Source organism: Sarcophilus harrisii, chromosome 1 (assembly GCF_902635505.1).
Source record: "Sarcophilus harrisii chromosome 1, mSarHar1.11, whole genome shotgun sequence".
NCBI lineage: Eukaryota > Metazoa > Chordata > Mammalia > Dasyuromorphia > Dasyuridae > Sarcophilus > Sarcophilus harrisii.
The window spans coordinates 93,931,718-93,949,924 of record NC_045426.1 but is presented as its reverse complement, the minus strand read 5'-3'; the positions used below and the strand labels follow the sequence as shown (position 1 = coordinate 93,949,924).

At 36.8% G+C, this 18,207-nt stretch overlaps 1 protein-coding gene and 1 long non-coding RNA gene across 2 annotated transcripts in view; one reads left to right on the top strand and one right to left on the bottom strand.

The window, feature by feature from the left end:
• Nucleotides 1-18,207, top strand: part of GRIN3A (glutamate ionotropic receptor NMDA type subunit 3A) — a 215,251-nt gene that overhangs the window by 110,753 nt on the left and 86,291 nt on the right. The gene's annotated exons all lie outside the window — the stretch shown is intronic.
• The window catches only part of LOC116422569, a 210,388-nt gene that overhangs the window by 186,731 nt on the left and 5,450 nt on the right, over nucleotides 1-18,207 (bottom strand). Inside the window, exons 2-3 of the long non-coding RNA XR_004233222.1 lie at nucleotides 2,132-2,239; nucleotides 1,743-1,803 (exon numbers count right to left, since the gene is read on the bottom strand). This is a non-coding gene — a long non-coding RNA (uncharacterized LOC116422569). The remainder of the gene's footprint in view (nucleotides 1-1,742; nucleotides 1,804-2,131; nucleotides 2,240-18,207) is intronic.

Sequence of the window (18,207 nt, the reverse complement as noted above, 5' to 3'; positions counted from 1 at the left end):
CTCAAAAAGCCTGCATTCATTTTCTCAGGCAGATAGCATGTACATATTTGCAAAAATATACAAAAAAAATGCAAACATTAAATATAAAGTAGGGAGAGGTGGTACTATACTTGATGAATCAGGAGAGTTATCAGTCAATAAACATTTATTAAACATCTACTATGTGTCAGCATTGTACTAAGTGTTAGGAATACAAAAGAAAGGCTAAAAAACAAAAAACAAGGAGCTCACACACTAATGCAGGGGTGGGGTTGGAGGGGAAACGGCATAAAAGCAATTATGCACAAGTGAGATAAAGACAAGAAAAACTGTAGATAAGCCCAGAGAAAAGCACAAGATACAGGATAAACTAAAAGTAATCCATAAATCCTATGGATACCCAGTTGCCAAGGGCACAGTAAGTGAAGAGCACAGATTATTTAGCCATGGTAGATTTGGGTTCAACCAGAAGAATACTTTGAATTCTGTTGGCCTATCAAAAGTAAAGGACAATTTTCCATTATCATAAATTGTAAGGCAGCTTATTCCACAACTAGACCTGAAGTTAGGAAAATTCAAATTCAAATCCAGCTTCAAACCTTGAAGAAGTCACTTTACCTCTGTCTACCTCAGTTTTCTTATTTATAAAATAGGGAAACAGTAAAAGTCCCTATCTCCCAAGGTTGTGGTAAGGATCAAATGAGGTGACTGTAAAGCACTTAACCCAATGCCTGAAACACAGTAAGTGCTGTTATGTCATTAATCATTATTGTCATTATCATTATTAAAAACTTCATCTGTGTGGATTGGTACCTTATTCATTCATTGTTGGTATTTTTTTTAAGTCGGATGTATGGGCAGATGAATGAATAACAAGTCTTTTCCAATATTTGGAAAAGTCACTTCAGAAACACAGAAAGGAGGACATATGGTACATGGAAAGTTTCTTTCTTTGGAGTCAGAGGAACTAAGTTCAAATTCTAGGTCTGCCTCTTAGAGCCTATATAACTTTAAGGAAATTGTTTTATATCTTTAGCACTCAATTTCCTAAAAAATGGAGACTGGATGAGAAAATTTCAAAGGTCCCTTACAGCTATGAGTCTACTAATACCCTCTCCCCTCCATAAATTCTCTCCAAATTTATTATACATGTATCCCCAAATCCAATATAGGCTTCTTCCATAAGAATAAGGATTTTAGCAATTTTGCATTTCTATCTCCAGTGTTCAGTTACCTTTTTTAGCTCCTTTGTATTTAGCCAATTGAATTTTTAAATGAGTTTTAAAAAAATGAGTTTTTGTTCAATGGATTTTTTTTTCCATTTCACAAATTCTGTTTTTCAAGGAGTTGTTTTCTTTTTCCATTTTGTCAAATCTGTGTTGGATGTCTCACAGCTGATCTGCTGATCCATTGACTTGTAACCAGGACAGAGTAGCCAACCCTGCCGTATTTGGCTAAAAGCCTCCTGGTAGATTCCCCATGCACAAGGCTCACACTACCCAGAGTCTCAGAGGCCTTTCCCCAGTGTCTGATTGAAACAGACCTTTTCTGAAGTTCTTCCAAACTATCTCCTGCTGGAAAGTTGTTACCCTTCAAATATTTGTGGGTTCTGCCTCTCCAAAACCAGTTCAGAGACTTGATTGCTGTTGATCTGAGAGACATCAGGAAGAGCTCAGATAGATAACGTGTCTAACTCTCCATCATCTTGGCTCCAGTGTTTATTATTGTGCCTAGCACATTGGATGTTCTTCATAAATACTTACTGATTAATTGATCCAGCCTCCAACATACAATTTCCCAGCTTTTCCAACAGTCACTGCCATGCTATTCCATTAACAAAAAGAGAAACAGTGATAGAGGTTGGGACAAAAAAAATTAATTTGGGTGAAGTGTTTAAAGTAATTCAATAGTTCATAACACTGAAAGAATAAACAGATGAACTTGAGAATAGATTAGTGATAATAAATTATTTCCCTATCTAAATTATATGTTGCTACTACAAGGTCCCAAGAATCAAAGCAGGATAAATTCATACAATATTGTGGGAATACATTGAGCAAGTATGAAATTAACTGGGGGAAAAAAGCAATCAAGAGGGAACAGGTAGGCAGCCAACTTAGGCCAAATATAGCAATCATAGGATCAAGGGTACCTGGTGTGCAAGCTGCTGTTCAAGTAATGATGCTGAGCCTTCAGAGATCTTTTATTCTCCAGATATCCCATGGCTAGACATTGGCTTTCCCTCACAGGGCTGAATTATCTGAGGTTGTTGAAAGAGGAAAAAGGAGAAAAGATAATAACAAAAACAACTCTGATTCATACAGGCTAATAATGCTTTATGTTAGGGACATAGTACAAATGGGTCATTCTCTCCATTTTCTGGTTTACTTCTTATCTGAAGCTTAAATAAGAAAAAACACCCTCTAATTTTGTGGAGGATTTTTTCCCCTCTTTTCTTCATCCTACAGTACTTGAAAGATTTAACTGTAACTTCCATTTATAGGGAGAATATCACTATATGTAGTTTTGTTCCTCCAGTAGTATGCCAATTAATTGGTCATTATACAAGGAAGTCACATTTAGAGCAACTTATGTGCCAACATTTATTGGAGAGAATGAAGAAGTAAAGAAATGCTACAAAGATCCTCCAAAGCCTCATGCTAGTATATCACTAATACTTTAAGCCATTTTGTGTCTGCTTTGAAGTACGGAACAGAGGGAAAGGTCCCAAGTGAACTAGAAAATTACTCTTCACCTCAACCCACCTCAAGTGATGATTGTAACTCATCAATGGAATGAATAAATCATGTAAATAATCGGTAGCTATGAATGTCTAAAGCTAGGGCTTTCCATGGAGTGGGAAGCCTGCAGAATGGGCAAGAGAAAGAAGGTACAAGTCATCATACCATAGTTGAATTGGGTTTGGTGGGTGCCATCAACCCACACAACCTCAAGTCCTATTGGCCACTGAAAAGTGTGAGTTAATAATAATAATCTCTGAGATTTAACATAAAGTCACATGTGACAAGGTTGTACTAGTGAAGCCAGGTTCTATAACATTCTACAAAGAATTTAATAAATATCCTTCAAATCTAAAGTCACATATACTTGGAATTCAGTAAAGTCAATATAGTGGTGGACATAAAGAAAAGTGGTGAAAAATAAGACAAAATATAAAGTTCCAGATTAACATCAACAACTTGTAGATTGCTCAGAATCCTCATACCTGCATATTGTAAATATTTTCTTTAGGAAGTTATAAGACACTGGGGCAAGATAAGCACCAAACAACATTATAACAAATCAAATTGCCATTATCAAGAGACAGGAAATGATGGAGTTTTGATGTGGGGATCATCTCTCAAACAGCTGCCTGTGTACAATCAGCATATCAACTCATTATAGCAATGGCAAAAATCAACATCAAATTAGAAGGGTAATGATGAAATGATAGTGCATGCATTTAAAATAGCTTTAACCCAAGCTATTCAAATAAACTAATTATGCCCCCTCCAAAGTAAGAAATGGATAAATGAAAAGATATTGAAACAAACTATCAACAATCCCCAAAGAAATTTAAACAATGTAAAGCAATTACCATACTGAGGAGAATACTTGAAAACTGCCTCAGCCCACAAAGAAACTCATTGCGATATAGAGACTCATGACAGCAAAAGATAAAAATGGCTTAGAATATAAACTAATTTGCAAAATATTACAAAGGAGGATGGTAGAAGATTGTGAGTGACATAACATAATAAAAGAGCAGTGGCATCTACAAAAATAAGCCAAATTATCACAAAAGTAGTTAGAGATGAAAAATGGAAGGAAGTCAGCTGACTAAAAATAGAATAAAAATATTTGTTGGCACTTCTATAACAGAGTAAGTTTTTCTCCATGAAAACAGAACTACCACATTGAGACACAATACCTCAGATCCCACAGAGGTATATGAGGAAGTAGAAATGGGATAAATAAATAATGTTATAAAGAGCTACAAAGGGGCATCTAGGTAGCACAGTGAATAGAGAGCAGGGTCTGCAGTCAGGAAGCCCTAAATTCAAATCTGGCCTCAGATACTTGCTGGGCAAGTCTTTTCACCCCATTTGCCTCAGTTTCCTCATCTGCAAAATGAGCTGGAGAAGGATATGACGAACCACACCAGTACTTTTGCCATGAAAACTCCCAAATGGGGTCAAGAAGAGTCAAACATAACTAAAGTGACCAAATAAGTGAAGAGTTGCCAAATAACAAAGAAGAAATGTATATTGGAGGCAACAGAACTTAAAACATTGAAGGATAAATTTTTAATCTAAAGACAGTTTATCTAAATTTTATCTAAAGAGACACTAATTTTTTAAATCATGGATTTTCTAAATAAAATAATATCCAAAATAAATACATATGCCTAATGAATAATTCTATTGTGGGCCCATCATTTCTCATTTGAGTAATTATTACTGACAGGAGAAGCTAAATAGTGCAGATAAAAGATCACTGGTCCTGGAGTCAGGAGAACATGAGTTCAAATCCAGCTTCAGACATTTGACTAAGTCACATACTATCTGTATGATCTTAGGCAAGTCACTTAACCCCAACTGCCTCATTCCCCCCCAAAAAGAAAAATTATTACTGATGAATGTGTACATTTTATCATCTTTTTCTAATATTTATTAGAATAATTTATATAGAGAATAGGATTATCTCTTTTATTTATACAATACTGTTTGTATTACAAGTATAAGTATGTATAGATACATATATGTATATACCAAAACCCCATTTGTTCCTTACAACAATCCAGTAAATGCTATTGTTATTCCCATTTTATGTATAAGGAAACTGAATCTTAGAGGGCATTAAAATTACCTGCTCAGCTACTAAATAGCTGAAGCAAAATTTGAAATCAGGTTGTCCTGTCTCCAAATCCAGTATTCCATTCAGTATTCTCCATTCAGCAGCCTCAGAAAAAAACAATAGAAAGAAATATACATATGATTTTTCTGAAGCAAGACACCACTTTAGTCATGTGTTTATGCATAGAGAAGAGATGTCAACAAGATTAAAATGTAATTGGTACATATTTTAAAAGATAAATAAAAATACTATAAAATATAAATAACACTGTATTTTAAAACTAAGGCAATAGGAAGCCTACAGGAATGCCCATGTAGGGATTAGTGGGTGGCCCTGTTCCTATTTGAGTTTGCAATACTAGTGCAGGAAAGACAAAATACTGCTGTGTTTATTCTTGTTGATTATTAAAAAACATTTGTTTCATTGGAGAAAAACATCCTCTGAAGAGCTTTCCTCAAGAAAAAGTATCTAAAATTAGATAAAATCCTTGGAGAGAGATAACTTTGTTCAGTCATTCACTAATTATTATAAGCTCCATGAAGGTAAGAACTGAGCTTTATTTGAGTGTCTTGGTATCCCCAATGATTAACATGGTGGCTCATACATAGTAAGTATTTGAAAAACCCTTATTGAAATTGAAATTCACATCAAATTTAAGAAAAGACAAGGAGACATATGCTTATCAAAGTTGTTAGCTATCATTGAGGATGCCCCACAGTGAATACAAATGGAAGCAGCATATATAGTGATACCCTCTAGTTATTTCCATTTACCACTGTGCTAATTCTATAAAGCCCTCAAATACTATAATGTATCCTTAGAGAAATCCATGATTACTCAAAAAAGTTTCATCAAATAATCCACAGATGAAAAACCAAAAGCATATAGAAAGCTTTTCCCAAAAAAACTGTAGCGTACAATTGGATTGATACCCCTTTGAGCTGGTTCATCAGTACATATGTCTTAAATTGGTACTGAAAATGAACAATGACCCAGGCCCAAAATTGAACAGAAGGAAGAAAGTGAGCTGGATTACATTTAGGAAATTTTACAACATAATCAAGTTTCTCAAGCTGCTCCGTGACACAGAAACTCATCTTTTGAACACTAATATTCTCCTGCTGATATTATATAGCACTGGAATATAAAATATCACTATCTCCAAAAAAAAAATCAAAATCATGGATAGTCCAAGAGACAATAGGAAAATGCTGATGGTGAATTTAAGTGGAAAGTAGCATATGACCAATGACAGCTTGGGTTTAAAAAGTGGCATAAAAGATATAATTCATGAAATTTGTCATCAGGGAAAAAAATAGTCACAAGAATAAGGACAGATTTATCACCCAAGTGCTATACTAATATTCATTAATGTTTTAAAAAACTAAAAAGAAAAAAAGACTCCTTATGTCTTCCTCTATGAAGCATTTGTGGCAAGAAATGGACAAGAATATCACAGGATGAAAAGGCAAAAATAGGTTGCAATCATTATTATCAAAAGGTATATTCTCATTAATCATTACTCAATCAACATGAATACTTCCTTCAATAAGAACACAGATCCACTAGTCTAGATCAAAAAAAAATCATAACATTTGTAATGTTTTAAAATGAATATTTGATATCATAATTTGATGAGTTTATGAATCATAATGATAACGTCTATATGTATATCACATTACCACTTAAAAAGTGCTTTCAAGTATATTTTTCTCATTAGATCATCAAAATAAAGAATAGTATATATTATCAGCACTGTTTTAAAGATGAGGAAACAAATTCAGAGATTCAATGACTTACTTGAGTCACATAGCTAGTAAGTGACCAAGACTGAAATGTAAAATTTCTGATTCAAGTTTAGTAAGTATTTCATTGTACCATGCTGCCTCCAACATAAACCATCTTCAGAGAAAACATTAAAAAAACATGAACAGGATTGTGTTGTGCCTTCAAAACATATTGCATTGAGTTCTTACAGTATAGATTATGAAGGAATTGTTCAAAGAATTGAGAGGAGAATTCATGATCTGTCCATTTAATTACCACTCGGTGCACATCTGAGCACCAGTGATTTATCATAGAGCATGGGCTTTAGAAAGCTGAATATCTTGCCAGCTGAATATAAAACCAAGCAGTTATATGTGTGTGTATAAAATATATATACATATATATGTATATGTGCACATATCTCAGTGGTCAAATGGAAGTCTTAGAATACAAAATATATATTTCCTCCATGTCATATGCAGAATGACTAACAGGCAGCTAGGGCTTTAATAGCTATATGATTCTATTTATGAATTCTGGAAACTATATGAAACACTTGAGGATTTTATGACATCATAAAACAAAAATATAGCTCTCGTATGAAAAAGTTGTTGGACATGGTCAAACCTGTGCTTTAAGAAGTTTTATTTGACACTTAGTGGAAAATGAACTAGAATAGGGAGAAAATTGAGTCAGGGAGACCTCAACATCAGTGGAAAGAGCTATTTCAGTTGGGTGGTGAGTGTGGAAGTAAGATTACACATGTCTGTAAGACACGTTCAATACAGAAGGATAGACACATAGGTGCCTAGAGAAAGCCACCAAAGCAACTAGAAGTCTCCATGGCTTTTTCTTCCTGATCATACAGTCAGCATTGCAGTTTGAAGCCCAGGCCAGCTTTTATGGATAGGCTGAAGGTAGTCTTTGGGGACTCTCTTGCCTGATGCCTTAGCAGGGGTCCTCAAACTATGGACCAGATGCGGCAGCTGAGGACATTTATCCCCCTCACCCAGGGCTGTGAAGTTTCTTTATTTAAAGGCCCACAAAACAAAGTTTTTGTTTTTACTATAGTCCGGCCCTCCAAGTCTGATGGACAGTAAAATGGGCCCCTATTTAAAAAATTTGAGGATACCTGCGAGGGTCTCACAGAGATTAATACTTTCATCAGGTAGCAGCAAAGTCCAATAATCGCTGACTTCCTCATTGGTCACAGAACCTCCCCCTTCTCTGAGGGGATGGGCAGTGTGATTTGTCTTCTCTCCATATACCTGAAGGGAATTGGCTCAGACTGATAAGAATATAAGACATCTTTCTCATGTTCATTGGTGTACAATGTGGTTGTCAATATCTTTATATCCTGTTGTCAGTCAGCTATTTTTCCACTTATTAGCTATTTTTCCTAAAACCAGGTGCTCTTCCTGATTAAAGTCCAGAATGGCACATCTAATGCACCAGTGCCCAGTGTTCTTTTTCCATGGCTCTTTCTTTTTGTCCTTCTGTTAAGAGGCTAGCTAGTGTTGAAAGCCATTCCAGTTATTCCTCCTGTCTCCTGCATCCTCTCAAAGAGTTCTGCTAGGTACTGCTCCTGCATTTTCCCTTCGTTCTGTGCCATGCCTGCCTAAGACTGAGGTTGTATTTAAAAGCCCCAACCATCTCAAATCTTCTCTCCTTTGTAAACAAGAACCTCCTAGATCATCCTCAGGATACAGAAGCAATATGGTCTCTCAGAGACTGGTGGTAATGGTACTTCCACATCCCCATACCATCCTATCCCTCATTCTCATCCCCCTCACCCCAAAAGTCTCAATTTAACTAATTCTTCCACTGGGCTCTCCAAAATGCCTGTCCCATAAACAACATCCCTTGATCTTAAATCTTTCCCTCCCTTACCCTTTCCAGCTCTTACTGAGACCTGATTTTCTCCAATGACACAGCCTACTTAGGTTCCCTTTGCAATACTGGCTGCATCTTCAATCAATTTCCTTTCCTTACTAGCCAAGGTAGGGAAGATGGATTACTCTTAACGCTGCTACCCTGCCATTGCTATTTCCATGTTCTCCTCCTTTCTTTTTCACTCAGCATATTCTCTTCCTTTGAGGTTCATGCTATTCATATCTACCACCCAAACAAAATCCTGGCAGTCATTGTGCCCTGGTCACATCCCTTCCTTCCTCAATGAATTTGATAACTGGCTCACATTTTCTCTTCTCTAAATCTTGCTTTTACATATATAATGTCTCTTAAATAACTTACTCATTTCTCATTAACTACTCCACCCAACTCAGCTACACAAAGATGGTTATATTCTTGATTTTGCTATCACCCACAAATACACCACCTCTATGTTCAAGAATTTTGACTTATCTGATTATAATCCACTTACTTTTTACCTTTCTCTCTGCCTTCCTTACAAAACCTTACTCTTCACCTATAATGTAACCTCCAATCCCTTGCTCCATCAGTTCTCTCTCAGGCCATCTTTCCTGCACGAGATAATCTTTCTTTTTTCCTCCTTCCCCATGATCATCAATTCAGTTACATTCTCCTATCTTAATCCCTGGCTCTTTTTCATATCACCAATTATACCCAGCCATGCCTCAGTCTTGGATCTTTTTTACCGTCTCAGCCTTCATTCCTACACATGTGCTGCTGAACAAAGATGGAGAAAATCACACAATCATTCTGACTGGGTTCACTACAAATGTATGTTACATAATCTCAACTGGGCCCACATTATTACCAGGCAATCCTACCAAACCCCACTAATCAACTCACTAAACCAATCCCCACAGCAACTTTTTCAAATCTTTTCAAACCTCCTGTGGCTCCCATTCTCCCCTCACTCTCTCAGCAGAAAACTTGCCTCCATATTTTATAGGAAGAAATTGAAGCCATTCACCCCTTCTTTTCCCCTTTTCCTCACCTCCTATCACTCATTGCCTTTTGCCACTTTCTTCTCCTTCACCTATTTCGACAAAATGACTGACCTTCTTACGGGGCTAATCCCTTTACTTATTGAAGTGATCCCATTCCATCCTACCCCCTCCAACAGATTCCCCCCTCAGTCATTCCCACTCTTTTGCTTTTCTACTTTCCCCATCTACTGGCTCATTGCCAACATGCCCATATCTCCTTTTTCCTGAAAAAATCCTCACTTGACCTTTCCAATCTTGCTAACTACCATCCTACATATCTTTTTTCTTTTGCAGCTGCACTCCTCACCAAGATCATTTACAGTACTTTCCATTTTCTCTTCTCATCTTAATTCCTTGCCATCTGGTTTCTGACCTTTTCATTCTACCAAAACCGCTGTCTCACAAATCACTGTTCTTAGTTGCCAATCCCAATAGTTCTTTCTCAATTCTCATTCTCCCTGACCTCTCAGGAGCTTTGACAATGTTCACCATTTTAACCCCCTTGACACTTTCTTCTCTCTCAATTTTTCAAGACATCTCCTTATCCTGGTTCTCCTCCTCACTCTCAGACCTCTCCTTATCTCTCTCTCTTTTGTTAAATTTCTATCCAGGTCATAGTTTCTAACCATAGATGTCTCTGAAAATTTTGATCTGGGCCCTCTTTTCTTCTCCCTCTATACTATTTCAACTGATGATTATCAACTGGCCATTCCCCCATTAACTATTTCCTAGATATCTGTAAATAGTTTTTTTGTATGTATTTGTTTACATCTTGGCTCCCCTGTTAGATTATATGCTCCTTGAGGGCAGGGACTCTCTTTTGCCTCTTTTAGTATCCTTAGTATTTATTTAGCACACTGCCTGGCACATAGTAAGTGCTTAATAAATATTTATTGATTGGTTGCTTGAATAGTCAGTGGAAGAGTTTTCCCCCATATCAATTCTCCTCCCAGAGGTTTCCACAATTTTTTTCTAAAATGTTACAGCCCCACTAAACCACGTATCTAGTAAGAGAGTTTATATCAATTCAGTGCAATACTATTCAAGAGAGACTCATTACATGCCTACTGTGTGCCAGGAACTGTGCTAGGTGATGGACATAAAATGACAAAAATAAGTCTCTGCCCTCTAAGAGTTTACATTTAACTTTGAGAGGGGAATCACGTGCACAGATAAACAAATGCAATGCCCTACAGGTAGCACAAACTCCTCAGATCCCCGAAACAATCAGGACTTGTGCTGATCCAGCTTGCCTTGGGACCTAATCGCTGATATCAAATCAACACTCCCTCAAAGATCCTCCAGAATTTCAAGGAAGGAAAGGTGTTTTCTGTTTTATGTAGCTGTGTCTCTCTCTGCTACGGGCCCATCTAATAAAATAAATCAGCTTTAGTATGAAGGAGTGAAAAAGAATTTATTAAGTGCTTACAGCATGCCAAGGCCTGTCCAGAAGGTATCAAGAATGTAGTTGTCTCCAACCTTATCTTGAGCACTCTAGTATCTTACAATATAACCAAATGCAAGAAAGATGCACTAGAAAATACATGGAAAGTCACAAAGGAAACCAGTCTTGCTGTTCCACTGCAGGGAGGACTCATGTAATTCCTAACTTTGAAACCAACTTTATCCACTATACCAAAAATTGTCTCACACGATATATACAGATAATGTGAATGGATCATCTAGGAAAGTTGAGGTACCAAGTTTTCCTAGATACAATTAAACAAACATTTGTTAAGTACCTACTATATGCTTTGAGTCTCATAAGAAACAGCACAAAGATGAGGAAAAGAGTTCTTGACTTCAAGGAGTTTATATTCTATATGGCATTGAGAGAGGGATTCTACATGTATTCAGATAAATTAATAGAAGACAATATGAGGGGTGAGGAAAATAGAAACAAATGGAGATCAAGAAAAGCTTCCCATAGGAAGTGGCACCTGAAAGGAGTCTTGAAAGGAAAGGAAAGGGAACAGGTAATATGCCAATCTGACTGGAATAAGAATACTACTACTAACAGCACTTATATAAGCTTTGGAATTTGTAAAGGGCTTTAAAGGTGTCATTGCATTTTATCTTCATAACAACATTGGGAAGTAGATGCTATTATTATCCCCAATTTACAGATGAGGATAAGGAGGCAGGTACAGAAATGACTCATTCTGTCATAGTAATTGTGTAAGCCCACAATTAAACTCAGGTCTTCTTAATTCCAGGTCTAGTGCTCTATTCTCTTTACCATCTAACTGCTAAAAGAGAAATAATATTAATAAGTCTGGAAAGCTAGGCAAGAATTTGCCATGGGCTTTTAAATATAAAGCTGAGGAGTTTTATTTTATTATAAAGGCAACTGGAGGTCACTAATGTTTTTGAAAAAAATGAGTAGCATGATCATCTCTAAGCTTTAGAAAGATTATTTTGCAAGATGTGAGGGTATTGGAAACAGAAAAATTGGAATCTGGAAGCCCAACTACAAGTTTATTAAAATAGTCCAGAAGAGAGGTGATGAAATTCTGAACTGGAAAGATGACCATGTAAGTTAGTCAATAATTATCATTTCCTACTCTATACTAGAACTGTGCCAAATTCTGGAGACTAAAGAAAGGTCAATAACAGCCACAGCTCTCAAGTGGCTCATAGTCTAATTAGGAAGAGAGTTTGCTATGTAACAACCATGTACCAACAAGCTATATTCAGGATACATTGGAAATAATCAACAAAGGGGAGATATTAGAGTTAAGAATTTTGAGAAAAGCTTCCTGTGAAAAGTAAAATTTTAGCTAGGACTTTGAAAGAAGCTAGGAAAGTCAGGAGGCAGAACTGAGGAAGAATTCCAGACATGGGGAGGTCAGTGAAAATTATCCACAATGGAAAAGTGGAGGTGGGGGGAGAAGGAAATATTAAGAGAGTAGAATCAACAAGATTTTGCAATTGCCTGGATATAGCAGAAGAGAAATGGTGAAGTACTAGGCAACAAGAGGGTCATTTTAGAAACACCCACTTAGGAGCCTAGTCTAGCTCTGCACTTAGTATGGAGAGAGAAGATGGTACACTTGTCAGAGTTATTAACAACAGTTAATGTCTTTCTGCTCCACAGATCAGCTTATCTGCCTTCTTGGTTGTAGTATTACTATCTTCTAGTCAATTTTTAAATTATTACAGTATTTTATCCTCTTTTAAAGCAATTTCACATAAGTTCTTTTTTTTAACTTGGTCTATTATTTCATAGTTTCAGGGAACTCTCAGTGAAGAATTCCTCCTACCAACATAGCACCTACTCTGCAATTTATAGTTTTAGAGAATGACTCAGGAGATGAAGAGATTGAATGATTAGGGTCACACAGCCAGCATGGATCAGAGGCAGTACTGAACCCAGGTTTTTGTGACTTTATCCACTACATCATACATATACGTGCAAATGTTTTTTAAAAAATTTCTGAAACGAGCAGCACTAGATTATTCCAACTCATTTATTCAGTTATGTCCAACATTTCATGACCCCATTTGGGGTTTTATTGGCAGAGGTGCTGGAGTGGTTTTCCATCTCCTTCTCTAGCTCATTTTGCAGATAAGGAAACTGAGGTATAGAGGTTTAAGTGATTTGCTCAGGGTTCCGGAGCTACTAAGTGTCTGCAGCCAGATTTGAACTCAAGGACTCTTCCTGACTCCAGGCTCAGTGCTCTGTACACTGTGGCACCACCTAGCTGCCCCAATGCTACCTCGTTGCCCATTTTAACTCATATCTGATTTCAAATAGAATTTTTTAAATCATGTTCTATCTACTGCACTATTTCCCAATAACAATAAAAATACTTATAATGCATTTTTATGCAACTGACATGAAATGCATAAGCAACATATATACTTTGTCAAAAGCATACAGTGATGGAAAGGACCTGAATAATGGGCCTTCCTCAGAACTATTTTAGGATACCTCAAAATGCTGTCATTTCTAAAATATTTTTCTTCTTCTCTTATCTTTTGTTTGTTTTTTAACATTTCTAAAGTGAAAAGGTTGATTTTAATTCCAAGACCTCTGATACCTCTGATGAACAGAAAAGAAATGAAATCTCAGTATCAGTCAAGTATTATAGGGGAACATAAGCACCAGAAAGGAAGAGCTTCATTTGTGTAAAAAAAAAAAAAATTAATACAAAATAAAAAAAAAGATTGAACCAGACAATCCTTTCCAATGCTAACATTCTATGCCAGAGCCCTTTAGGGTTCATGGAAAGTGCCAGTACATGGTAATAAACATTTTTTATCGAGTTGAACACTGCTCAGGGTTCAAGTACAATGTCTGTTTAGTGACATTAATATACATATTGCAGACTCTCACAGAGGATGACCAAGTTTTATGAAAACTTAACATCAGATACAGTACTGGGGAAAATTAGTTCTGGCCCATCACAGGTCTAAGGTGTATTGGTTAAAAAGAAAATCATCTAGTCAAGGTCATGTATGGTATTTAACAAGTATTTTGAACCTGGGAATAGTGGCAATAATGGGATTGCTGGTGAGATCTCTTTTTTCCTTCAAAATTTTTTGTGCTTTAATAAAGTCATATAAACATTAGCAAAAACAACTACTTGGTAATATGTAACCATTCATCCAAGAACTATTGGTTTTTCTGGGAAATAGAAGTACAAGTTGCTCCAAAGCAAATTTAAATTATTAGAATAAAGCCTTACCTTCTGAAAGCAAAACTACATGCTTCTCGGAAATGGTGTAAAACCAGATTAAGATCTTGTGTTTAGAGAAGAGAAAAGTATTCCTAGGGCTCATGTTAGATATTGACGGTAGTCAACTTTTTTTTTTTTTTAACTCACCCAAATGAGAAATTCCATGGCCCAATCCCCTAAATGATCTGCATGGAGCTTTGAGTTGTTATGTACAACCTGAACCAATTCATCCCTCCTTAGGCAACATGATACCTCCCCCCATCCCTCCCAGATGCTCATAATGTAGATGCCAAACAGTGCAGATATCTGATCTACGTGCAGCTCAGAACTCCCAAACTTCAGAGATCTGTCTGCCCACCTCAGTCTCCCCAGTAGCTAGGATGATAGACTTGTGTTGCCATAGTCTGCTTTTATCAAGTTCGTTATTGTCCATGTTTAAATAAAAATACATTTAAATTTTCATATTTTATATTCCATATTAGGGGTTTAAGATTAAACAGTAACATGATGAAATCAGCTAAGGACTCAGTTAAACTAACATATAAATGGGTTTATCAATAAAAATACAAAGTAGACTTTAATGGATGGATCTGCTTATTGTTCTTGTTGGCAATAACTGAGGTTCATCCTTTATAACCTTCCAATTCCTAGGGTCATATGTAAGTGATGATTGAGAGCTAGAAGGCCACATAAAGTTCTAATATAGTCCCCCTCAATTTATAGAAGAAGGAACTGAGGCCTAAAGTTGCTAACTAACTTGTTCTGGGTCACTTGTTCTGGCAATCAGCAGAGATACAATTCAGACTCACATCTCTGACTCCAAACGCAGTGCTTTTGCAAGTAACATGACCCAGAGGAATAAGAGCTTGTGTTTGAAGGTAGAGATGTGCTACAAAACAAAGTAAGATGTTGTCTTGTGAACCATTGCATTTCATTCAGTCATTGCTCTTGAACTTGAAGGGGCTTCATTGGCCATCAGACCAACCTACCCATTGAGAACGGGCCAGGGGAGGTGACATGATTTATCCACAATTACAGCTAGTAGCCATCAGAGGTGGCATTTAAAGTCAAGTTTCATATTTTTAGGCAAATTTTGCATCTCATTAATCCTAGGTTTTATCCAATAAAGAAAAATGAAACTGGAAAATAAAAAGAGAAGAAAACACAAAAAGTGAGACCAGTAATTTTTAAAGTCTATTGCAAGTGATCTAGAATCTTCCTAACAAGTCTATTTATAGTAAAGGTCTAATGATCTTAATTCTTACACTGAAAAATTCTCTGTCTTATGATTCTATTGCTAATCAATAAAATTGTGTCCTGAATATTTTAATCCATCATAAGAGGGAAAGATGTGACCTAGATAGTTATCATTCTCTTAAAGCATACTCAAATGTTATCCCTGAGCTATGCTATGCATGATGACTAAAGTTTGAATGGGTATTCATATTTTGAATTTTCACAAATCAAAAATACTTAGAACTGGAGTGAAAAAAAATTGGTTTCTTATCTGTAATAACTTGAAAATAACTGATGACATTCTACACAAGAGTTTTTATTTTCATTTAAAAAAAAAATCTTAGGCTGAGTCACACTATGGAAAGTTTAAGCTCAAAGGAAAATTCTTCTCCCTGCCTCCTTCCCCCCACTGCTACCAAAAAAAAAAAAAAAAAAAAAAAAAAAAAAGAGGATGTGAAAACAAGAGGATTATAATGAAAGCTGTCTTGGAACATTAACTGCAATGTTCATTCCCCTGAAAGCCATAATTCATGGCTTCTCCCCAGACTTTCTCTTGGGGGGATTAGGTATATTAAGAGAAAATTTGAATACATAAAAACTAAAGATTGAAAATTGAAAAATTTTAAAGAGCCAAGTTATTTGGGCTTGTCTGCAAAGCTGAGCAGAGTAAAACCTCTCCTTTATAGTCAGGTTTCAAAACCCTGTGGGGATGAATAAGTTCTATAGGTGGAACAGTCCTGAAGTAGTGAAAGTTGTTAACAGAAAGAATACCAAATGTTGGGGGCAGCTAGATTGCACAGTGGTTAGAGCACCAGACCTGAAGTCAGGAGGACTTAACACTTCCTGTGACCCTGGGCAAGTCACTTAACCCCAACTGCCTCAGAAAAAAAAATCAAATGTCACCACCCACTACCCCAGGGGAGATATCCAAAGAGATCTGATCCCCAGTAGTTCTACTTTGGGTATTCTTAACCCTACTAAAATTATTACTGTAATTGTTAAAGTTATTATTCATTATAATTGTTCATTCTTCTATAGCACTCGAAAGAACTTCTTCCACCCCATTGTGTAGTTAGAAAGTACAGACATTATCCCCATTTTATAATGAAAAAACTGAAGCAGACTGAGAAAGTTTAAATAACATAGCTACAATGATACCGAAAGTATTTATGGCAAATCATAGTAGTTACAATTGCAATTCAAGTAAGCACACACACATACTCCAGTCTCAGCATGCTTTTTCTTTTGTTGGAATTTATGCCTGGGAAGAAGGAAGGAAGAAGGGAGGGAAGGAGGAAGGGAAGGAAGGAAGGGAGAAGGGAGGAGGGAAGGAAGGAAGGAAGGGGGAAAGAAGGGGGGAAAGGAAGAAGGGGGTAGAGAGGGAGGGAGGGACAGAGGGAGGTAGAGAGGGAAGAAAGAAAGGAAGGAGGGAAGAAGGAAGGAGAAGGAATGGAGGAGGAGGAAAGGAGGGAAGAGAAAAGGAGGGAAGGGGAAAGAAGGAGTTGTGGAAGGAAGGAAGAGGGGAAGAGGGAAGGAAGGAGGGGGTGAGGGAAGGAAGGGAGGGAGGAAGGAGGGAAGGAAGGGAGGGAGGAAGGAGGGAAAGGAGGGAGGGAAGAAGGGAGGGAGGGAAGGAAGGAAGGGAGGAAGGAAGGAGGGAAGGAGGGAAGGGAAGGGAGGAGGGAAGGAGGGAAGGAAGGAAGGAAGGGAGGAAGAGGAGAGAAGGAAGGAAGGGAGGAAGAAAGGAAGGGAGGAGGGAAGGAGGGAAGGAAGGAAGGAAGGGAGGAAGAGGAGGGAAGGAGGGAAGAAAGAGAAAGAAAGAGGAAGGAAGGAGGGAAGGAAGGAAGGAAGGAAGGAAGGAAGGAAGGGAAGGAAGGAAGGAAGGAAGGGAGGGAGGGAGGGAGGAAGGAAGGAGGAAGGAAGGAGGAAGGAAGGGAGGAGGGAAGGAGGGAAGGAGGAAGGAAGGAAGGAAGGAAAGAAGGAGGGAAGGAAGGAAGAAAGGAGGGAGGGAAGGAAGGAATATATACTGTTGAAAATAGAGAAAGGAGACCAGAGGAAAGAATAGCATGAGAGCACAAGATTTCTCTGGGGAGCTAAGAAAAGTCCACTGTGTCTAGAGCAAAATGGCTGAAGAGAGAGATCCTTGCACTATGGGGCCTCTGAATATTTTTGAGCTGATAAAGCAGACTTATGCATAAGTAAAGGTAGTCCAATACAGAGAAAAAGTTGATGCAAGACTTTTTTTAAACAAGTTAAATTTTGAAAGGCATTTTTGTTGAGTTAAAAATGTTATTTGTAAACATTTATTGAGTTAACAGATGGTGATTTTAAAAACAATGAAAGTAAAAACGCTATGGTTGAGTTATTTTTTTTAAGCAATAAGACCTATTGATTTGTTTTAAAATTAACTAGTCCTCAATTCAGCTAAGTTCTTGAGGATTTTTTGATTAACTCTCATTACTTTTAAATCCTGAATCAGACTTTTCTGTCAGTTTTCTGTGGACCAAATTCAAGCATATGTTTAACCTTAAACACATTTACCCATGAACATATATATTCATATATATATATATATATATATGTACACATATATTCATATATATATATATGTACACATACATATATATATATATATGCTATGTCCCTTTTATCTTATACAGCTGGACAACAATAAATAATAATAATATATCACCTAAAGACCATAGACTTTAACAAGTAGAATTGTGGAATTATGGAATATCAAAGAAAATTTAAAGATATTTAATTAGATCCCT